The sequence below is a fragment of the Schistocerca americana genome, chromosome 4 (assembly GCF_021461395.2).
Source record: "Schistocerca americana isolate TAMUIC-IGC-003095 chromosome 4, iqSchAmer2.1, whole genome shotgun sequence".
Classification (NCBI taxonomy): Eukaryota; Metazoa; Arthropoda; class Insecta; order Orthoptera; family Acrididae; genus Schistocerca; species Schistocerca americana.
This window is the reverse complement of record NC_060122.1, coordinates 724,633,375-724,656,032: the sequence shown is the minus strand read 5'-3', so window position 1 is coordinate 724,656,032 and position 22,658 is coordinate 724,633,375. Positions and strand designations below refer to the sequence as shown.

The 22,658-nt window shown below is 43.5% G+C and overlaps 1 protein-coding gene across 1 annotated transcript in view; it reads right to left on the bottom strand.

Annotated features, from left to right (window-relative positions):
- Positions 1 to 22,157, bottom strand: part of LOC124612415 — a 350,836-nt gene extending 328,679 nt beyond the window's left edge. Inside the window, exon 1 of the mRNA XM_047140616.1 lies at positions 22,033 to 22,157. The gene's annotated coding sequence lies outside the window, so the exon portion shown is untranslated. The remainder of the gene's footprint in view (positions 1 to 22,032) is intronic.
- Between the last annotated feature and the right edge of the window lie 501 nt (positions 22,158 to 22,658).

Genomic DNA, 22,658 nt, shown 5'->3' with positions numbered 1-22,658 from the left:
TGCAATATCAGAAAAATGATAGATTCTAGGTGCCAATTAAGAAGTTTTTGTTCCACGTGTCATTAATACAGAGGCAATGTGTTTTATCTGTTATAATACAAGTACAGAAATACAGCAGTAACATTTTAGTAGAGCTGTAGTCAACAAAAACCATTTCTCAATGCTTTTATTTTTTATTTCTTTGCAAGAGAATAACAAAATTAAACTCACGAATAATACGTCTCAATACCGACTTCTGTTTCTTATACAACTCTGTTCTTGCTATGATATGTTGCGAAGTTTACTGCAAAACTTCCTGTGTTGTCGAGGAAGAAATGGCAACATCGTGATCAGGTCTTTCTGTTTTGCAACCGTTGAACACGGCTGGTCTTTCAGATGAAACACGGCAAGGCAAACATCTACCACTGTTTTTCCTCTTTTGAAAACAATGACATTTTTCCATTCTTCTGTTTCAGCGTAAGAATATTTGAGAGAGATGAGTATGAGATACTTTGATGAAACTGCATTTGGAGATCTTACACGCCTGCGTTTAAAGTAATGTTCCAACAGCAACTTTAAAAACAGTGAAGTCAGTTGTATGGATTGGAATTACACGACTGGGTTTATAAATTTAGCTGACTCAACAGACTTGTGTAAATCTTGGGGACAAAGGCCTCGCTTACCTTCCTTCTTCGTGTCTCTACAACCGTAAAATCTCTGTCGCAACTCAAAAAGCTGCGCCCATTCACCAAAAACTTGAGTGTTATTTTTTCAGACTATCCCAGGCCAAATGGAGGTGGCTTTGATGCATAGCACTTTAAGGAACTCGCATTTCCTTCATGATTTGGCACTTGATACAAGTCTAAGAGCATAAAAAAACAGCCACTATCACGAGTTTATGAAAAAATTTCACATAGAACGTTTTCCATTTCTACTCTTCATTCATGAAATATTTTTCTGTGCGATCGTTGAAGTATAGTGCGAAGTGCAACCATAAAATATAGATAGCCCTTTCCCCTGGCATGCAGTCGCCAAATTCGCTTACCCACGTAAGTAAAAAAAAGTCTGTGCTATGCGTTCATCATTTCCTTCTTACATTCCATGTGTTATGCAATACCTTAATATTTTCGTATATCTTTTTTAGTATGATTGTATCAAAATAACTCCGTATACTTCTCGCGGCAGTTTGTATCTTGTTAACACATAGAATTACTTAGTAATATATTGTCACCTACTTCCGTAATCGAGTTTGGCGAATGCGCACCAGGGATATGGGGCCTCACGTATTTTAATTTTGCTGTTCGTACCATATATTAGCTATCACGCAGAAAAATGTTTTGTAAATAAACCTAAACAATATTTTAATCGTGCACTGTTTCGCTTCTGATCGTAGATCGCTGATAATAGTACTTGGTATCGAACCCAGTACTTTTTTAACAAAATAATAGTGCTGCTGTAGACTAAAGAAAACAAATTTTTCTGTTAGTATTAATAGACACGAGTTTTAGAAACCGTCATAGTCATCTTAGAGTGTTAAAATTATTACTTTTTAAAATCTACCATAGCAGTTTCGGTCTTTAGCGTTTCTCTCGCGGAACACAACGAAAATTTCGTGTTTTAGTGCATGTCAGAATGTGAAACCGTCAGACATGTAGGCCTATACATGTCATGAAAGTTTTGCTGTGTTCGACTCGAGAATGGCTAAAGGCCGAAACTGCAATAGTGGATTTTAAAAGTTAATAATTTCAGTAGTCGAAGGTGACCACGGCGTCTTTTAAAAAGTTTTATTCGACTGCAAACACCACCCAAGAACAACGACTTAATGTTTGTGGTGAAGAATCACTGATCAGTTGATAATAAACTTTATTTATTGTAAGTTATTATAACCTAAAACATTACCTTAAAAATCCTATCATGTAAATTGCAACAATTACTACTAGTGCAGATTGTAGAAGGTATCTTCTAATAGCTAAGTTCCATTCTGTAGGGCCTTTCATAAGAAGACTATTAATAGGCAACTGTCCTGTCCAATGTCAATTGAATCTACACTAGCAAAGCAGACTGGGATTACAAGTGTAGTCAAACGAATACAAAACTGCTACGTACTGTTTCCAGAAATGAACTGTGGTTGTTGTTCAGTGATAGTGGTTTTAAACATTCAGCGTCGGTATAGACACAGGGAGATAAAAAAAACTAAAATTAGAAGTGCACTGTGATAGACAACTGCCGTTGGCACCATTGCGTAACAGAAACCATGAGCGATACACTATTGGCCATTGGGTAATAACGACGCGTTGTAACGTAAGTACAACGCTTTTCCCAACAAGAAGAAAAGATACAAAAACAACGACTGCTTGCTTGAAAGTTGAACAGAGAGAGTTTCTACTTTTGTAATGCTTGGGTGCCTTTAAGTTACGCAATACAGACGCGGACTGGAGACCTACAGAAAAACTAGCAAAGCCTGTACTTCACACAATATCGAGTATTAAACCACGCGTCAAATGCTTTCAGATCGCAGCCAAGTAGCTGCAGCCGCGTTGTCCCAAGAGGGTGCTCGCCGAATTATACACATCATTTGCAGTTTTCACCCGTACGAATCAGAGCACCCCAAGTTCTGGAATGGAACGATAAACGATTTCCTTTAGCAGTCTACCCAAACAAATTTAGACAGTGAAATTCTCCATACGTCCTGTCAGATGAAAAGCTATACAAGTATACAGCAGTGTCGTTACTGAATAGACAGCAACCCTAGAACAAATCACGTAAATCCTCTACACAGCTGCAATGCGAGAGTACAATGTGCTTTTCCGTGACAAATATTTAATGTGCATTACTTTCCCGAAAATGAGGCGCGGGTCACAATGAGATGTTACGGTATATTGATAATTTTTACTCATGGACCGTCTGACAGCAACTGAATAAAACACAATTTTAGTGCCATACGCGTTTCGACTTTATTTTCTGCAAGGCATCATCAGTGGCGGGTTGCGTGGACAATTTCTTACATATTACGCTCCTGTTGCATTTTTGGTGTTGTTCTTCTTCCTATGAACGCCAATTTGCTGTTTTTTCCACATTACACAGCACTATGCACTGAACGCTTGTTTTAATGCAATGTTTTTGCTTTCTGTCGTCCAGAAACCAAAAACATTGCATTAAAACAAGCGTTCAGTGCATAGTGCTCTGGAATGTCGAAAAAACCGCAAATTGGCGATCATAAGAAGAAGAACAACACCAAAAATGCAACAGGAGCGTAATATGTAAGAAACTGTCTATGCAACCTGCCACTGATGATGCCTTGCATTAAATAAAGGCGAAACGCGTATGGCACTAAAATTGTGTTTTATTCAGTTGCTGTCAGACGGTCCATAAGTAAAAATTATCAATCTACCGTAATATTACACGCAACTGAGGAAGACAGGACTACAAAAGTTGAAGATGTCACAATGAGATGATTTAAAAGAAAGCACTAGTCACTCTAGCCTATCAGAAGGATAAAAAAATGTTCAATATCTTTGTCATCCATCCCTTTAGAATCTTTTAACGTATTCAGAGTCAAACTTAATGAGATTCACTAGTTGATCAAAAGTATCAAGACACTTTCAAATTCATACTTTTTCATATTAGGTGCATTGTGCTGCCACCTACTGTCAGGTACCCCATACCAGCGACCTCAGTAGTCATTAGACATCATGAGAGAGCAGTCCGCCCCAGTAGCTGAGTGGTCAGCGTGACGGATTGCCGTCCTCTGGGCCCGGGTTCGATTCCCGGCTGGGTCGGAGATTTTCTCCGCTCAGGGGCTGGGTGTTGTGTGTGTTCATCATCATTTCATCCCCATCCGGCGTGCAGGTCGCCCAATGTGGCGCCGAATGTAATAAGACCTGCGATATGGCGGCCGGACCTGCCCCGCGAGGGGCCTCCCGGCCAATGACGCCAAACGCTCATTTCCATGAGAGAGCAGAATGGGGCGCTCCGCGGAACTCACGGACTTCGAATGTGGTCAGGTGATTGGGTGTCACTTGTGTCATATGTCTATACGCGAGATTTCCACACTTTTAAAAATCCCCAGGTCCACTGTTTCCGATGTGATAGTGAAGTGGAGACGTGAAGGGACACGTACAGCATAAAAGAGTACAGGCCGACCTCGTCTGTTGACTGACATAAACCGCCGACAGTTGAAGAGGGTCATAATGTGTATAGGCAGACATCACACAGGAATTCCAAACTGCATCAGGATCCACTGCAAGTACTATGACAGTTAGCCGGGAGGTAAGGAAAGTTGAATTTCATAGTCTAGCGGCTACTCATAAGCCACAGATCACGACGGTAAATGCTAAACGACGCCTCGCTTGGTGTAAGCAGCGTAAACATTGGACGATTGAACAGCGGAAAAAAGTTGGGTGGAGTGACGAACTACGGTGCACAATGTGGCGATCGGATGGCAGGGTGTGGGTATGGCGAATGCCTGGTGAACGTCATCTACCAGTAGTGCCAACAGTAAAATTAGGAAACGGTGGTGTTATGAAGTGGTCGTGTCTTTCATGAAGGGGGCTTGCACCCCTTGTTGTTTTGCGTTGCACTATAACAGCACACATTGATGTTTTGTTCATAATGCGCGGCCTATAGCGGAGTAGTTACACGATAATAACATCCCTGTAATGGACTGGCCTGTACAGAGTCCTGACATGAACCCTACAGAGCACCTTTGGGACGTTTGGAACGCCGACTTCGTGCCAGGTCTCACCGACCGAGGTAGATTCCTCTTCTCAGTGCAGCACCCCATAAAGAATGGATTGCCATTCCCCAAGAAACCTTCCAGCACCTGACTGAACGAATGCCTGCGAGAGTAGAAGCTATCATCAAGGCTAAGGGTGGGCCAACGCCGTACTGAATTCCAGCATTACCGATGGAGGGCGCCACGAACTTGTAAGTCATTTTCAGCCAGGTGCCGCGATACTTTTGACCATAAAATGTACCACGAACAAAATGACATCTACCACGCCAACCAGCATGGATTCCGAAGACATCTTTCACGCGAAAGCCACACGCGCTCTTCTTGCATGACACCCTGGTAGCCATGGATTAATCCAGTCAGGTACATGCCGTATTTCTTGACTTCCAAAAAGCATTTGACCCAATACTACACCAACGCTTGTTAATGAAACTAATACCGTATGGGATATCAAAAGAAATTTGTTACTGCTTGAGATTTCATGGTAGGGAGGACGCAGCATTTTATCTTGGATAGAGAGCCACTGACAGATGTAGGAGTAGCTTCAGGCTTGCCTCAGGGAAACGTGTTGGACCTCCGTTATTTATGTTGAATATTAATGATATTACAGACAATGTTAATAGTGACCTCAGATTTAATATTATTACTTACGGATTTGAGATAACGGTTGTTATGTTTTTTCAGTAATAATTGGTAGCATTGAACCGTAAATTTGTCCTACACACAGCTCAACAACGCCTCTCGAGGGACAGTACTATCATCATCAGTTTGCAAAACTTAGCGTTTCAATCCCATGAGCTAAGTTTTACAACCTAAACATGAGAGCATTTTCTCTCGAAAAGCGTTGTTGAGTTGTGTATAGGACATAAATTAAGGTTGAATGCTATCAGTTGTCATCGTAGTAATCACAGACTTTTCGTAGATAATGTAGTTATCTATAATGAAGCACTACACAAATATTCAGTACGAACTTCAAGAGCTTTCAAAGTAGCGTAACGATTGGCAATTCGCTTTAAATATTCAGAAATGTGAAATTATACTCTTCACAAAAAAGAGGAGTCCTATGACTACAGCATCAATGAGTCACAACTGGAATCAGTCAACTCAAATAAGAATCTACATGTAAAAATTTGTAGGTATATGAAACGGAATTATCATACAGGCTCAGCCGCAGGTGGCAGGCTTAGGTTCACTGATAGGATGCTGGGAAAATGCTGTCTACAGAGGAGACTGCTTAGAAGGCATTCGTGAGATCCATTCTAAAATATTGTTCAAGAGTATGGGACCCGTACCATATCGAACTAACAGGGGATATTGAACGGATACAAAGAAGGGCAGCACGTACTGCCATAGGTTTGTTTGACCCATGTGGAGGCGTCATGGAGATGCTGAAAATCGTGAATGGCTAACGCTTGAAGATAGACACCCCAACTATCCAGCGTAAGCACACTTAGAATGCTTCAAGAAGAAGCTGTAAGGAAGGAAATTAGTAATACATTTATCGCTCCCTAGATACCGCGAGGCAAGATTGGACATTACAGCGCGCAATGAGGCAAATAGGCAGTCATTCTTCACGCACTCCATTCGCGGGTGGAAGGGGAAGATTCTCTAAGAAGTAGCACACTGGGAAATACCCTCTGCCATGGACTTCTCAGTAGTTTAAGAATATAAATCTAGATGTAGATGATTGTTATTTGGTGTCAGTGTACTGAGATGTTGCAGCCTTTCCTGGTATCTACTTAGCATTATTTTATACAACTACCTAAAATGGATGATGATAGGGCGGTAGGTTTGCAACTGAAAAAAATTGAAAAGTAGAAATTTCTTCCGATCCAATGGTCCGTACGAGGTGGCTCAGTGGCAAGACATTGGACACGCGTTCAAGTCCCCGTTCCAGCCATCTAGATTTAGGTTTGCCGTGGTTTCCCTAAGTCGGTTCCTTTGAAAGGACACGGTCGATTTCCGTCTTAACCCTCCCGAATCGAATTTTGTGCTCTTTCTCTAATGACCCCATTGTTGGTGAGACATCAAACACTAACCTTCCTTCTTCCTTTCTAACAACTTCTTTGTTAGAAAAGCATTAATTTCCCAATTCTTCAGTTTTCAGTAACTTTAGGATACTCGACATCACACATTGGACAATAATCCACACAGCATTTCTAATCGTAGTGGGCATTCTATCCCACGTATTCTGAGGTAAAAATGCAACTGATGGCATATTTCTGATGCTTGACACAAATTTGTCACTTTCACCGAACTTGTCCGTTCGCAATTTCTGAGTGCTGCAACTGTTTATTTACATGTTCCATTCTGTTACTATCGTTTCTTTAAACACAAATTATTCATGTAGCACCAAAATTGTATTAAAATAATGCTTCACTCTGAATATTTTAATAATAATTGTTCTGTAGACAATGCTTTAGTAGACGCGCTTCAAACCACAAAGAAACACTCTCATTAAAATTAGAGCTTACTTCAAACACAAAGTAAAAATAAACATCACCCTCTCCGTATAATTTTGTTTAATATTTCGTATTTAAAAATATCTATTACTCAAAAATTAATTCTTCATTGTAAGTTTCTCATATCTTCGAAAAATCTTGTACTTCAGTCAATTGACGGTAAATAACATTACTACTGGTGTTCCAACTAATAAACCTTGCAACATTATTAATGTTTTTAAATGACAACATCGCCATTTGACAGGATTGATGTTTATCTAATTACGAACCAGGTTTCTGCCTTTTATGTCACTTTGAAGTGACTGAGTTTATGTCATTAACATATATTACAGGACACCACGCTAGAAATTGGGTGAAATTAAGAAAAATATTAGCTCCCCACGAAATGGCAATATTTTTATTAATTTTGACCAATTTGGAGCCTGATGTCCTGCAATATATGTTAATGACATAAACTCAATCAATTGAAAATGGCATAAAAGGGCGAAGCCTGGGTCGTAATTAAATAAACAAAATACAGTCAAAACGCAGTGGGTTCATTTGAAAGTTATTGTAAGACTGTTGTTGCTCAGCAACATAAGAAACTGATTACTAATGTTGTTGTTATATAGTTTCGAGACAGATAATACCAGCCGTGATTCATAAAAAATTAATTAAAAATCTGGTTAATTTTCAAGTAAAAAGTTGGTATGTGCACAACAGAGGTCAAATCAGTTAAATGGATGTAAAACTGCCTTTATGTTAAAACCGTTTGAATTTACGTAAACCTGGCTTCATGCACAACACTATGAAAATATATTTATTATTTTAAAAAGTACATTAATCATCAAAAAGAGTTAGATACTCAAATGCTTGAGAGTGGTAGTTTTGGGCCATATGCATTTACGATGTTAGTTGGTTCTTGGGCTCAGGATAAAAAAGACCTGTATGTGATGGATTTAAGGTATTTCTGAATTTTGTGAATTTGTCAACATTGACAACACGGTTATATTACGCCACAATGAGCAAAACTATACAGAAATTAAAATTTAGATTAAATCGACAGCAATGGAACTAGTAGTTTACTTATGAATGGCGCGAAAAAGAAAAACCTCGAACCCTTTTACAGGAAAACATCACACCCTTCGAGAATAGTAGAAGATAAATACATTATTTTTTATTCTATTATTCAGACTCCTTTGTTTCATTCCGCGGGCTACTTACTATGATTGGCAGGAAATTGCAAACGTTGCAGTGTTTTTTTTATGAGAGTGCATTTAAAGGCTGCTAAAATCCAAGATTATTCCTCAAATTTGTATTAAATACGAAACAATGGGCCTATTAAATATTTAAGATAGAATGTGCTCACTTCTTGATTCATATCAACTATGAATCGTAGTTTCTCTTGCATGTCTTCACAGACGCACACTCCGCTGCAGCGTGAAAATCTCATTCTGGAAACATCCCCCAGGCTGTGGCTAAGCCATATCTCCGCAATATCCTTTCTTTCAGGAGTGTTAGTTCTGCAAGGTTTGCAGGAGAGCTTCTGTTAAGTTTGGAAGGTAGGAGACGAGGTACTGGCAGAAGTAAATCTGTGAGGACAGGTCGTGAGTCGTGCTTGGGTAGCTCATATGGTAGAGCACTTGCCCGCGAAAGGCAAGGGTCCCGAGTTCGAGTCTCGGTCCGGCACACAGTTTTAATCTGCCAGACAGTTTCATATCACTGCACACTCCGCTGCAGAGTGAAAATGTCATTCTGATCCCCAATTTTTGTTGTGATGTGAAGTGGTACACTTATACCTCAAGAGCTCATTTCTCGCTCGAGAGAACTTGTATCAGATGCGTCCCGGGAAGGCTTCGACGATGTATGCTCATGAGGCAAGACATCATGACCACCTGCTTACTAGCATGTTGGTCTACCTTTGGAACTCGCTATGACAACTTTTCTGTGTGACATAGATTAGATAAGTCCTTGTTATGTTTCCGGAGGCATGTGGCACCATAAGTCTACGCATGGCTCATCAAATTCCCATTATTTGTAGGCCAGTGATTTGTGGGCCGATAGCATCCGCAGGTGATTTCCATCGGGTTCAGATCACGTGAATTTGGTTACAAAGGCATCAGCCTGAGTTCAGTATCATGCCCCTCAAACCACTGTAACACAATTCTGGCCTTGTGACGCAAAGAGTTATCCTGATGGAAGATATCATTGCCGTAGGGGAAGACAACAGGCACAAAGGGATGCAGGCTATCCACCATTACGTTCATGTATTCCATAGATGTCTTGGTGCCTTCGATTACTGCTTCAGGTCCCACTGAAGCCCGGGTGATTATCCTTCATAGCACAATACTTCTCCCGCGGGTCTACGTATCTGGCGGGGTGCATGTGTCGATCGGCCTTTGCCCAGATGACGGCGTATTCGGGCACGACTATCGACCTGGTGCAAGAAGAAACGTGATTCATCTGACCAAGTAACATGTTTCGGTTGATCCACGATCCAACCTCGATGATCCCGTGCCCATTGCAATCGTAATTCACGATGTTGCTGGGATAATACGGAAACACATAGGGTCGTCTACTCTGGAGCTCCATGCTCAATAATGTGCGCTGAACGCTGTGCTCCGAACTACACTCCTGGAAATGGAAAAAAGAACACATTGACACCGGTGTGTCAGACCCACCATACTTGCTCCGGACACTGCGAGAGCGCTGTACAAGCAATGATCACACGCACGGCACAGCGGACACACCAGGAACCGCGGTGTTGGCCGTCGAATGGCGCTAGCTGCGCAGCATTTGTGCACCGCCGCCGTCAGTGTCAGCCAGTTTGCCGTGGCATACGGAGCTCCATCGCAGTCTTTAACACTGGTAGCATGCCGCGACAGCGTGGACGTGAACCGTATGTGCAGTTGACGGACTTTGAGCGAGGGCGTATAGTGGGCATGCGGGAGGCCGGGTGGACGTACCGCCGAATTGCTCAACACGTGGGGCGTGAGGTCTCCACAGTACATCGATGTTGTCACCAGTGGTCGGCGGAAGGTGCACGTGCCCGTCGACCTGGGACCGGACCGCAGCGACGCACGGATGCACGCCAAGACCGTAGGATCCTACGCAGTGCCGTAGGGGACCGCACCGCCACTTCCCAGCAAATTAGGGACACTGTTGCTCCTGGGGTATCGGCGAGGACCATTCGCAACCGTCTCCATGAAGCTGGGCTACGGTCCCGCACACCGTTAGGCCGTCTTCCGCTCACGCCCCAACATCGTGCAGCCCGCCTCCAGTGGTGTCGCGACAGGCGTGAATGGAGGGACGAATGGAGACGTGTCGTCTTCAGCGATGAGAGTCGCTTCTGCCTTGGTACCAATGATGGTCGTATGCGTGTTTGGCGCCGTTCAGGTGAGCGCCACAATCAGGACTGCATACGACCGAGGCACACAGGGCCAACACCCGGCATCATGGTGTGGGGAGCGATCTCCTACACTGGCCGTACACCACTGGTGATCGTCGAGGGGACACTGAATAGTGCACGGTACATCCAAACCGTCATCGAACCCATCGTTCTACCATTCCTAGACAGGCAAGGGAACTTGCTGTTCCAACAGGACAATGCACGTCCGCATGTATCCCGTGCCACCCAACGTGCTCTAGAAGGTGTAAGTCAACTACCCTGGCCAGCAAGATCTCCGGATCTGTCCCCCATTGAGCATGTTTGGGACTGGATGAAGCGTCGTCTCACGCGGTCTGCACGTCCAGCACGAACGCTGGTCCAACTGAGGCGCCAGGTGGAAATGGCATGGCAAGCCATTCCACAGGACTACATCCAGCATCTCTACGATCGTCTCCATGGGAGAATAGCAGCCTGCATTGCTGCAAAAGGTGGATATACACTGTACTAGTGCCGACATTGTGCATGCTCTGTTGCCTGTGTCTATGTGCCTGTGGTTCTGTCAGTGTGATCATGTGATGAATCGGACCCCAGGAATGTGTCAATAAAGTTTCCCCTTCCTGGGACAATGAATTCACGGTGTTCTTATTTCAATTTCCAGGAGTGTATATTTCCCTGTACCAGCATTGTACTCTCTCATCAGATCTGCCGCAGATCGCCGACTATCCTGCTTTACAGAGCGGGCAAGCTTCTGTGATGACGCATGTTTGTCCAACACTTAGTCACCTACTCGTGGATTCACTGTCATTCAATCGTTACAATGGATGTCTACAACAGTAGCACGTGAACAGTCGAATAGCTTCGCCATTTCCGAGATACTCTAGGTTTCAAATCATTCCACTGCAGAGAGAAAATTCGTTCTTAAAAATGAATTCTTTTAAGAAAGCGGCACAGAAGAGATTGCTTGGTAAAATTATTCAATTATTATTGCTCTGTGAAACAAGACGCAGAGAGTTCGACGAACATTAGCAGCCACGAAAAACGATAAGTTGCCCAGTATGGAGACAACGGAAGGTTAACGAAGAAATAAAAATAATAGTGGGAGTAGAAAGATGCGTGCTTGAAGATGTAGATTATCGTAGGCTCAAATAGTACGGCCTGGCACAAGACAGAGGAGGAGAGTAGAAGGTGGACGAGGAGATGGAGGAAGAGGACAACGAGAAGAAGAAGAGGGAGAAGAAGAAGAAGAAGAAGAAGAAGAAGGAGAAATCAAAGACAGGATTGGAAAACATATATTGCCTGAAGGCATATATGTTTCAGATTCTTAGGCGGGCAGCTGTTCCATTGATAATATAGCGTTTCGCCACCATGAATGGCTGGCATTCTCAAATAATTATATCCGATTACTCATGGTGGACCAAACCATTGGTCTGCTAGAAGATCTGTGGTAAGAATTGGGAAAAGAGTATAAAGCTGTAACAAGCTGAAAAAACACTGATTAGTTACAAAGGGACTGAAGGGAGATGAGGGTTTAACGTTGCGTCGGTGATGAATTCGGTAGAAATGTAGAACAAATTCGGGATGAACGAGTGTCTGTTGCTGCGCTTCCTCTCTTATCCCACACCATCACCATCTAAGGACAGCAATCAAGAAAAACTCTCAGACCACAACCAGGTTAGTCGGTGTACGTAACGAACGGTCAGTGGTGCGGAGCGCAGATTCAGTCCAGGTCTGGTTCACCTCCCCATCTCAAAGCTAGGGCTACATCAAAACAGTCATCAAAATTTCACATCTACATTTACATGGATACTCCGCAAATCACACTTAAGTGTCTGGCAGAGGGTTCATTGAAACACCTATTATTCCAATCTCGAACAACACGCCGAAATAACTAACATCAGTATCTTTCCGTGTGAGCTCTGACTTCCCTTATTTTATTATGATGGTAATTTCTCCCTATGTAGGTCGGCATCAAAAAAATATTTTCGCATTCGGAGGAGAAAGTTGGCGATTGAAATTTCGTGATATGCGATAAACGTCTTTGTTTTGACGACGTCCATCCCAAATCCTGTATCATGTCAGTGACACTCTCTCCCCTATTTCGCTATAATACAAAACTTTCTGCTCTTCTTTGAACTTCCTCGATATACTCCGTTAATCCTATCTGGTAAGGATCCCACACCACGGACCAGTACTCCAAAAGAGGTCGGAGAAGCGTGGTGTAGGCATTCTCTTTAGTAGATCTTCTGCCTCTTCTAAGTATTCTGCTTATAAAGCTCAATCTTTGATTCGTCTTCCCCCCAAAATTTTCTGTGTATTCTTTCCAATTTAAGTTGTTCTTAATTGTAATTCCTAGCTATGTAGTTGACTTTACGGCACGTAGATGAGACTGATTTATCGTATAGCCGAAGTTTATCGAATTCCTTTTAGCACTCATGTGAACGACCTCAGACTTTTCATCATTTAGGGTCAATTGCCAATTTCCGCACAGTATCAATATCTTATCTAAATCGTTTTGAAATTGGTTTTGATTTGCTGATGACTTTACTACACGATAAACGACAGCATCATCTGCAAACAACCTAAAGCGGCTGCTCAGATTGCCTCCTAAATCATGTATATGTTCGTCTTCTTTGGTGAAGAAAATCCGTAAGCCTATGTTTAATAACTCTGATTTAGCAGCACTGTTAGCAATAGTATGTCCATTGCTATCGCGGAAAGAAGGCAATGATTGTGTCTTGCCGCTAGCATACTTTACATACCACCAGAACCTCTTTCGATTTTCTGGCAGGTTTCGAGACAAAATTTCTTTGTGGACACTATTATAAGCATCTCGCATTGAAGTTTGCGCTAAGTTTCGAGTTTCTGTAAAAGATTGCCAGTCTTAGAGATTTTGCGTTCGTTTGAATTTGGCACGGTTTTTTCGTTGATTCTGGAACAGTGTCCTGACAAGTTTCGTGTACCTCTAGTTTTAGTCAAATGTTATTGTTGTATAAGGACTGTGACAGATCTAGCAAATGCTTTGAAAAACGTCAGCTCCTTCCAGCTCCTAAAGCATTTTCTGAATCAGTTAATACAGTGTAAGTGTCTGAGGTAAGATACATCGGTCTCAAATTCAGTATAAAAGTGTCATCTGAGCAGGCTCGTCCAGCTGCACAGAACTAGCACAGCATATGGACGTCCAGCGAAGGATATCCAGTCCAGTCAGCACCCCGAGTTGTCAATGCTTTAGCGTATAATGTGGTTAGATTAGATTAGATTAGTATTTGTTCCATGGATCATGAATACGACACTTCGTAATGATGTGGAACGTGTCAGGTTAATAAAAGGTGTCTATACAAGATATTACATTACACAAAATATTACATGACACTCAATTTTTTTAATTTTTTTTTTTTGTGGGGGGATGGGAAATTACCCACTTACTATATCCAAAAATTCATCTAATGAGTAGAAGGAGTTGCCATTAAGAAATTCTTTTAATTTCCTTTTAAATGCTGTATGGCTATCCGTCAGACTTTTGATGCTATTCGGTAAGTGACCAAAGACTTTTGTGGCAGCATAATTTACCCCCTTCTGAGCCAAAGCTAGATTTAACCTTGAGTAGTGAAGATCATCCTTTCTCCTAGTGTTGTAGCCATGTACACTGCTATTACTTTTGAATTCGTTCGGATTGTTAGTAACGAGCTGAATCCGGTCACAGCATCGTGAGGAATACTAACAGAAAACGTGTTCACGATGTAATCTTACAGTGCATGCCACTGTGGCAAGATGACAGACGTCCTTGCGCTCACTATAACGAACCTGTGATGCAAAGCGCTGCTATTGTTTTGAATGTTCTCTATCTCCCACAGTGTCAGCAGTACTCGTGAATCGGTCAAACAAACATTGTGAGAGAATTATTCTTGAAATTCTGCCCGTGCTCAGCTGTCATAAATCAGCCCTTCTGACAACTAGTTTAATGCAGTCGCTCCACTAAAAATTATTGAATATATTTGCAATTGCGAATGTGGACAACCGTCAGCCGTAAAATGGAATGACGACAATGAAAATTTCTTCCGGACAGGTACTCGAACCCGGATTTCCCACTTATCGCAAGCAGTCGTCTTGACCTCTTCAACTTTTATAAATAAACTAAAATTGTGTTTTATTCAGTTGCTGTCAGACGGTCCACAAGTAATAATTATTAATATACCGTAATAAGGTCGTCTTGACCATTTCGCTATCCGAGCACGACTGAGGCCTTACCCGAACTCCCACATATCGTCAACCATGTACTCATACATTATGTATATTCCCCTACAGATGAGACATTTTACTTGTAAGTCGCTTGCCCGGCGTTGGCGGATGAACAAGATATTTATTTTTGGACATGCATGTTCAAAGAAACTTTACATCGTAATTCGAAATAACACAGGCACTGATGCAAGTCCAAATGAACTTTGCATCGTAATTCAGAATAACACAGGCGTTGCAATATTGTATTTATCCGCTGACACCGGGCAAGCAACTTTAAGTAAAATGTCTCGCTTGTACGGAAATATACGTAACGGTATGTCAGTACAGGTTGTAGACACATGGTTCAGGACATGTGGAAGTTTGAGTCGGATAGCCAAACTGTAAGGCGGCAGCTCTCGATAAGCGGGAAATCCGGGTACGAGTCCGGAACCGGCACAAATTTTCACTATCGTCAGTTCATTATACAGCTGACGGTTGTTCATGTTCACAGTTGCGAATACATTTATTGTATTTCATAATGCTGTAGTCGCCACAATGCCTGTTCCTTTGGACATGCATGAATGTCCAAAGAAACTTTGCATCGTAATTCAGAATAAGACAGGCACTGGAATACCGCCACTAAAAATTGGTTAACAGGCATATTTAATGGTTGGACGGTTTTGCCAGTGATTCATCACTGGTCGTGTAATCCAATAACAGTTGATATTTTCTCCTGTTTGTACCCAAAACGTTACATTTGTCTTTGTTGGCGGTTGCTGCACGACCGTCATTCTTCTCCAAGTCTTCCTTCATTAGTGAACATTTTCTGGCGTTACGACTCTCTTTATACAAGGACTTCATCCGTTAACAACTTCATTTTCGACGTTTGCATCTGCGACTGTATGGTTCCGTTACAGTACCAAAAGTAATTCTTAGGCATACATCGAGATTTTTATTTACAAGGCATGGCGCAATTTGGAGCCTTAGCTCAGTCTTCTGGTGAACTTTAGTTTTAATCGCACATTATTGCGAAGATTGTCATCAGAAGCTCACAGAGCTATCCACAGGCACAAAAGAAACCTTACAAAGTAAAGACAGTATATCGACTGTCCAATTTGGACACTGTTGATCAACGTCAGTGGAGGGTTGATCATAAGAACCTCCGGTGTTTTAGAAAACGTCTGATTAAAACTCAAAGTCCAACAGAAAATAGGCACATACACGACGAGCCAAAACTTTTTGATCACCTACTTAATACACTACTGGCCATTAAAATTATTACACCAAGAAGAAATGCAGGTGATAAAGGGGTATTCATTGGACAAATACATTATACTAGAACTGACATGTGATTACATTTTCACGCAGTTTGGGTGCATAGACCCTGAGAAATCAGTACCCGAACAACAACCTCTGGCCGTAATAACGGCCTTGACACGCCTGGGCATTGAGTCAAACAGAGCTTGGATGGCGTGTACAGGTACAGCTGCCCATGCAGCTTCAACACGATACCACAGTTCATCAAGAGTAGTGACTGGCGTATTGTGAGGAGCCAGTTGCTCGGCTACCATAGACCAGACGTTTATAATTGGTGAGAGATCTGGAGAATGTGCTGACCCGGGCAGCGGTCGAACATTTTCTGTATCCAGAAACGCCCGTACAGGACCTGCAACATGCGGTCGTGCACTATCCTGCTGAAGCGTAGGGTTTCGGAGGGATCGAATGAAGGGTAGAGCCAGTATGGCGATGACGAATACACGCTTCCAATATGCGTTCACCGCGATGTCGCCAAACACGGATGCGACCATCATGATGCTGTAAACGGAACCTGGATTCATCCGACAAAATGACGTTTGGCCATTCGTGCAGCCAGGTTCGTCGTTGAGTACACCATCGCAGGCGCTCCTGTCTGTGATGCAGCGCCAAGGGTAACCGCAGCCATGGTCTCCGAGCTGATAGTCCATGCTGCTGCAAACGTCGTCGAACTGTTCGTGCAGATGGAAGTCTTGCAAACATCCCCATCTGTTGATTCAGGGGTCGCGACGTGGCTGCACGATCCGTTACAGCCATGCTGATAAGATGTCTGTCATCTCGACTGCTAGTGATACGAGGCCATTGGGATCCAGCACGGCGTTCCGTATTACAGTCCTGAACCCACCGATTTCATATTCTGCTAACAGTCATTGAACCTCGACCAACGCGAGCAGCAATGTCGCGATACGATAAACCGCAATCGCGATAGGCTACAATCCGACCTTTATCAAAGTCGGAAACGTGATGGTACGCATTTCTCCTCCTTACATGAGGCATCACAACAACGTTTCACCTGGCAACGCCGGTCAATTGCTGTTTGTGTATGAGAAATCGGTTGGAAACTTTCCTCATGTAATAACGTTGTAGGTGTCGCCACCGGCGCCAACCTTGTGTGAATGCTCTGAAAAGCTAATCATTTGCATATCGCAGCATCTTCTTCCTGTCGGTTAAATTTCGCGTCTGTTGCACGTCATCTTCGTGGTGTAGCCATTTTAATGGCCAGTAGTGTAATTCTGTCGGAGACAGCAAAGGACTTGGGAGAGTAGCTGAACGGAATGGACAGGGTCTTGAAAGGAGGATATAAGGAGAACATCAACAAATGCAAAATGAGGATAAAGGAATGCAGGCGAATTAAATCAGGTGATACTGAGGGAATTAGTTTAAGAAATGAGACATTTAAAGTGGTAAATGCGTTTTGCTATTTATGAAGGAAAATACGTGATTATTGTCGAAGTAGGGAGGATGTAAAATGTTGACTGTCAATGGCAAGAAAAGCGTTTCTGAAGAAGAGAAATTTGCTAACATCGAGTATAGATTTAAGTGTCAGGAAGTCCTTTCTGAAAGTATTTGGATGGAGAGTAGCCATGTATGGATGTGAAACATGAACGATAAATAGTCTAGACAAGAAGAGAATAGAAGCTTTTGAAATGTGATGCTACAGAAGAACGCCGAAGAATAGGTGGGTAAATTACGTAACTAATGAGGAGGTTTAACAGAATTGGGGCGAAGAGGAATTTGTGGCACAACTTGACTAGAAGAAGGAATTGGTTGGAAGACACGTTCTGATGCATCAAGGGATCACCAATTTAGTACTCGTGGGAAGCGTGAAGTGTAAAAATCGTAGGGGGAGCCCAAGAGATGAATACAGTAAGCAGATTCAGAGGGATGTATGTTGCAGTAGTTACTCGGAGATGAAGAGGCTTGCACAGAAAGGAGTAGCATGGAAAGCTGCATCAAACCAGTCTTTGGACTGAAGACCAGAACAACAACAGTACTGTCACAAATCAGCAACGGCAAAAATTTGGCTCTGGTATCATTAGTTTTAGATTACTTTTATGTGTTCCTTCACGACAGTTTCATCCCACCCTTAAGGCTGCCAGGAGTGTACTTTTCCCTCAATAACATACTTTTCCAAGTACTAAGTGTTGTGACTTAGCACGACAGCCAAGTCACAACGAGAGGAAGCCGAAAGGCACGCGTTAAGCTCACGCAGATTGGCGTGAGGTCTGGAACAGTTAAAAGGAAATGAGACCTTAGAAAATGGATGCAGTTGCTGTAATACTTAACTTTAATCCACATTTGTAGAACATCGCTCTTGATGATACATGCTTCACAATATCAATTATCAAAGCTATGGCGCCTTGCTAGGTCGTAGCCAATGACTTAGCTGAAGGCTATGCTAACTATCGTCTCGGCAAATGAGAGCGTATTTGTCAGTGAACCATTGCTATGAACGTCGGGTGTACAACTGGGGCGAGTGCTAGTACGTCTCTCTAGACCTGCTGTGTGGTGGCGCTCGGTCTGCTATCACTGACAGTGGCGACACGCGGGTCCGACGTATACTAACGGACCGCGGCCGATTTAAAGGCTACCACCTAGCAAGTGTGGTGTCTGGCGGTGACACCACACTAAGTTTATATTTACCTACTAAGCTTGTGGAAATTTGCATTCCTGAAATGGGATGGCGGGTCCAGACTCTCGACCTTAACCCAAAGGAACATCTTTGGGATGTTCGACTTCGCTCCACACCCTATTGGCCATCTTTACCTTCACTGGTTTCGGCTCGTGAGGAAGAATGGGCTGTCATTCGTCCACAGGCATTCATACAACTCAGTGAAACCGAGCGAGATGGCGCAGTGGTTGGCACACTGGACTCTCATTCGGGAGGACGACGGTTCAAACCCGCATCCGGTAATCCAGATTTAGGTTCTCCTTGATTACCCTAAATCGCTTCAGGCAAATGCCGGGATGGTTCCATTGAAAGGGCACAGCCGATTTCGTTTCCCACCCTCCCCTAATCTAACGGGACCGGCGACTTCGCTGTTTGATCCCCTCACCCAAATCCACCAACCAACCAACTCAGTGAAAGTGTCCACAACAGGGTTCACAGGGTTCACGCTGTCATAAAGGCAAAAGGTGGACTCACCCCATATTAATGAGCACTAATAGGCGTCCGGATACTTTTGATCAGATGGTGTAAGTAGCCATGAGACGATATTAATTTGCCTTGGTTCGGGGAACTGAGAATGTAAGCAGAATGTATGTACGGAAAGACACTGTTAATTGCCTTTGTTCGCACATAATCAGTACCTAAACAGAATATAAATACAGATGAGACTTCAATTGTCCGCCCCCAGTAGCTGATTGGTCAGCGCGACAGAATGTCAACCCTAAGGGTCCGGGTTCGATTCCCGGATGGGTCGGAGATTTTCTCCGCTCTTGGACTGGGTGTTGTGTTGTCCTAATGATCATCATTTCATCTTCATCCACGCGCCAGTCGCCGAAGTGGCGTCAAATCGAAAGACTTGCACCCGGCGAACGGTCTACCCGACGGGAGGCCCTACCCACACGACATTAAATTAACTTTCTTAATTGCCTTCTTTCGCATATACTGAGAATCTACATCTACGTCCATACTCCGCAAGCCACGGTGTGTGGCGGAGGGTACCTTGAGTACCACTATCGGTTCTCTCTTCTATTCCAGTCTCGTATTGTTCGTGGAAAGAAAGATTGTCGGTATGCCTGTGTGTGGGCTCTAATCCCTCTGATTTTATCCTCATAGTCTCTTCGTGAGATATACGTAGGAGGGAGCAATATACTGCTTGACTCCTCGGTGAAGGTATGTTCTCGAAACTTCAACAAAAGCCCGTACCGAGCTACTGAGCGTCTCTCCTGCAGAGTCTTCCACAGGAGTTTGTCTATCATCTCGGTAACGCTTTCGCGATTACTAAATGATCCTGTAACGAAGCGCACTGCTCTCCGTTGGATCATCTCTATGTCTTCTATCAACCCTATCTGGTACGGATCCCACGCTGCTGAGCAGTATTCAAGCAGTGGGCGAACAAGCGTACTGTAACCTACTTCCTTTATTTTCGGACTGCATTTCCTTAGGATTCTTCCAATGAATCCCAGTCTGGCATCTGCTTTACCGACGATCAACTTTATATGATCATTCCATTTTAAATCACTCCTAATGCCTACTCCCAGATAATTTATGGAATTAACTGCTTCCAGTTGCTGACTTGCTATATTGTAGCTAAATGATAAGGGATCTTTCTTTCTGTGTATTCGCAGCACATTACACTTGTCTACATTGAGATTCAATTGCCATTCCCTGCACCATGCGTCAATTCGCTGCAGATCCTCCTGCATTTCAGCACAATTTTCCATTGTTACAACCTCTCGATATACCACAGCATCATCGGCAAAAAGCCTCAGTGAACTTCCGATGTTATCCACAAGGTAATTTATATATGTTGTGAATAGCAAAAGTCCTATGGCACTCCCCTGCGGCACATCTGAAATCACTCTTATTCGGAAGACTTCTCTCCATTGAGAATGACATGCTGCGTTCTATTATCTAGGAACTCTTTGTTCATCAAACGACTGTGAGTATCTGTATCAAATGCCTTGCGGAAGTCAAGAAACACGGCATCTACCTGGGAACCCGTGTCTATGGCCCTCTGAGTCTCGTGGACGAATAGCATGAGCTGGGTTTCACATGATCGTCTTTTTCGAAACCCATGCTGATTCCTACAGAGTAGGTTTCTAGTCTCCAGAAAAGTCATTATACTTGAACATAACGCTCTATTGTTCGTGGAAAGAATGAATGTCGGTATGCCTTTGTGTGGGCTCTAATGTCTCTGATTTTATCCTCATAGTGTCTTCGCGAGATATACGTAGGAGGGAGCAATATACTGCTTGACTCCTCGGTGAAGGTATGTTCTCGAAACTTCAACAAAAGCCCGTACCGAGCTACTGAGTGTCTCTGCTGCAGAGTCTTCCACTGGAGTTTGTCTATCGTCTCCGTAACGCTTTCGCGATTACTAAATGATCCTGTAACGAAGCGCGCTGCTCTCCGTTGGATCTTCTCTATCTCTTCTATCAACCCTATCTGGTACGGATCCCACACTGCTGAGCAGTATTCAAGCATTGGGCGAACAAGTGTACTGTAACCTATTTCCTTTGTTTTCGGATTGCATTTCCTTAGGATTCTTCCAATGAATCTCAGTCTGGCATCTGCTTTACCAGCGATCAACTTTATATGATCATTCCATTTTAAATCACTCCTAATGCCTACTCCCAGATAATTTATGGAATTTACTGCGTCCAGTTGCTGACCTGCTATATTGTAGCTAAATGATAAAGGATCTTTCTTTCTCTGTATTCGCAGCACATTACACTTGTCTACGTTGAGATTCAATTGCCATTACCTGCACCATGCGTCAATTCGTTGCAGATCATCCTGCATTTCAGTACAATTTTCCATTATTACAACCTCTCGATATACCACAGCATCATCGGCAAAAAGCTTCAGTGAACTTCCGATGTCATCCACAAGGTCATTTATGTATATTGTGAATAACAACGGTCCTATGACACTCCCCTGCGGCACAGCTGAAATCACTCTTACTTCGGAAGACTTCTCTCCATTGTGAATGACATGCTGCGTTCTGTTATCTAGGAAATCTTCAATCCAATCTCACAATTGGTCTGATAGTCCATATTCTCTTACTTTGTTCATTAAACGACTGTGGGGAACTGTATCGAACGCCTTGCGGAAGTCAAGAAACACGGCATCTACCTGGGAACCCGTGTCTATGGCCCTCTGAGCACAGAATGTAAGTACAGATGAGGCGCTGTTAATTGCCTCGGGTCATGAGCTCAGACGTCGAGGACAGGGAGGTTTGCGGGGAGGGGGAGGAAGTGTGGCGGTCCGGAAGCTCGGCTGCTCGCTCACTCACCTGTACCGTTGCTGCGTCGCTGCTGGGCCGGCGACCGGGCACGACTAGCGCTCAGCGCTTAGCGGTAGTGGTCGCGCACAGCGGAGAAAGTGCAGAGCTTCCTGCAGACCTGCCGCCAAGGAGAGCCGGTAGGCGATCGGCGGTCGGCGGTCGTCTGTCGGTGGTCGTGCGCAGCGCCGTGTCCTCCCTCCTCCTCTCCTCTCCGCTCCCTTACTGCATAATCCGAGCCGCTCAGAAGCGATCAGCCGGATGAGCCGGCGCTGCAACTCAGGCGTCACCTGTTCCGCGCACGTGACGGCTTTGTGCAGGTGTCTGGCTGGACGTGCCGCGCTAATACGGCGTGTCTGGCGTGGGTAAACAAGTGGCCACTAGCGTTCTCAGTGCCGTCCGTCCGCTTATACACACCGACCGGGACAGCTCTGTATGCAATTAACAGCACATCGTCTCCACGTATTTTCATTTAAGTGGTTAAGTTACGAGTGTTTAATGATAGTAAGAAGTAAATGTCCGCGTCAGATGACATTTATGACAGTTAACGACCTTTACGACCGCAACTGTGTACTGTAAAATAAAGTTTTCCAAAGCCTCGTTTGAATACTATAGCGTTTTACTAACAAGGGAACCTG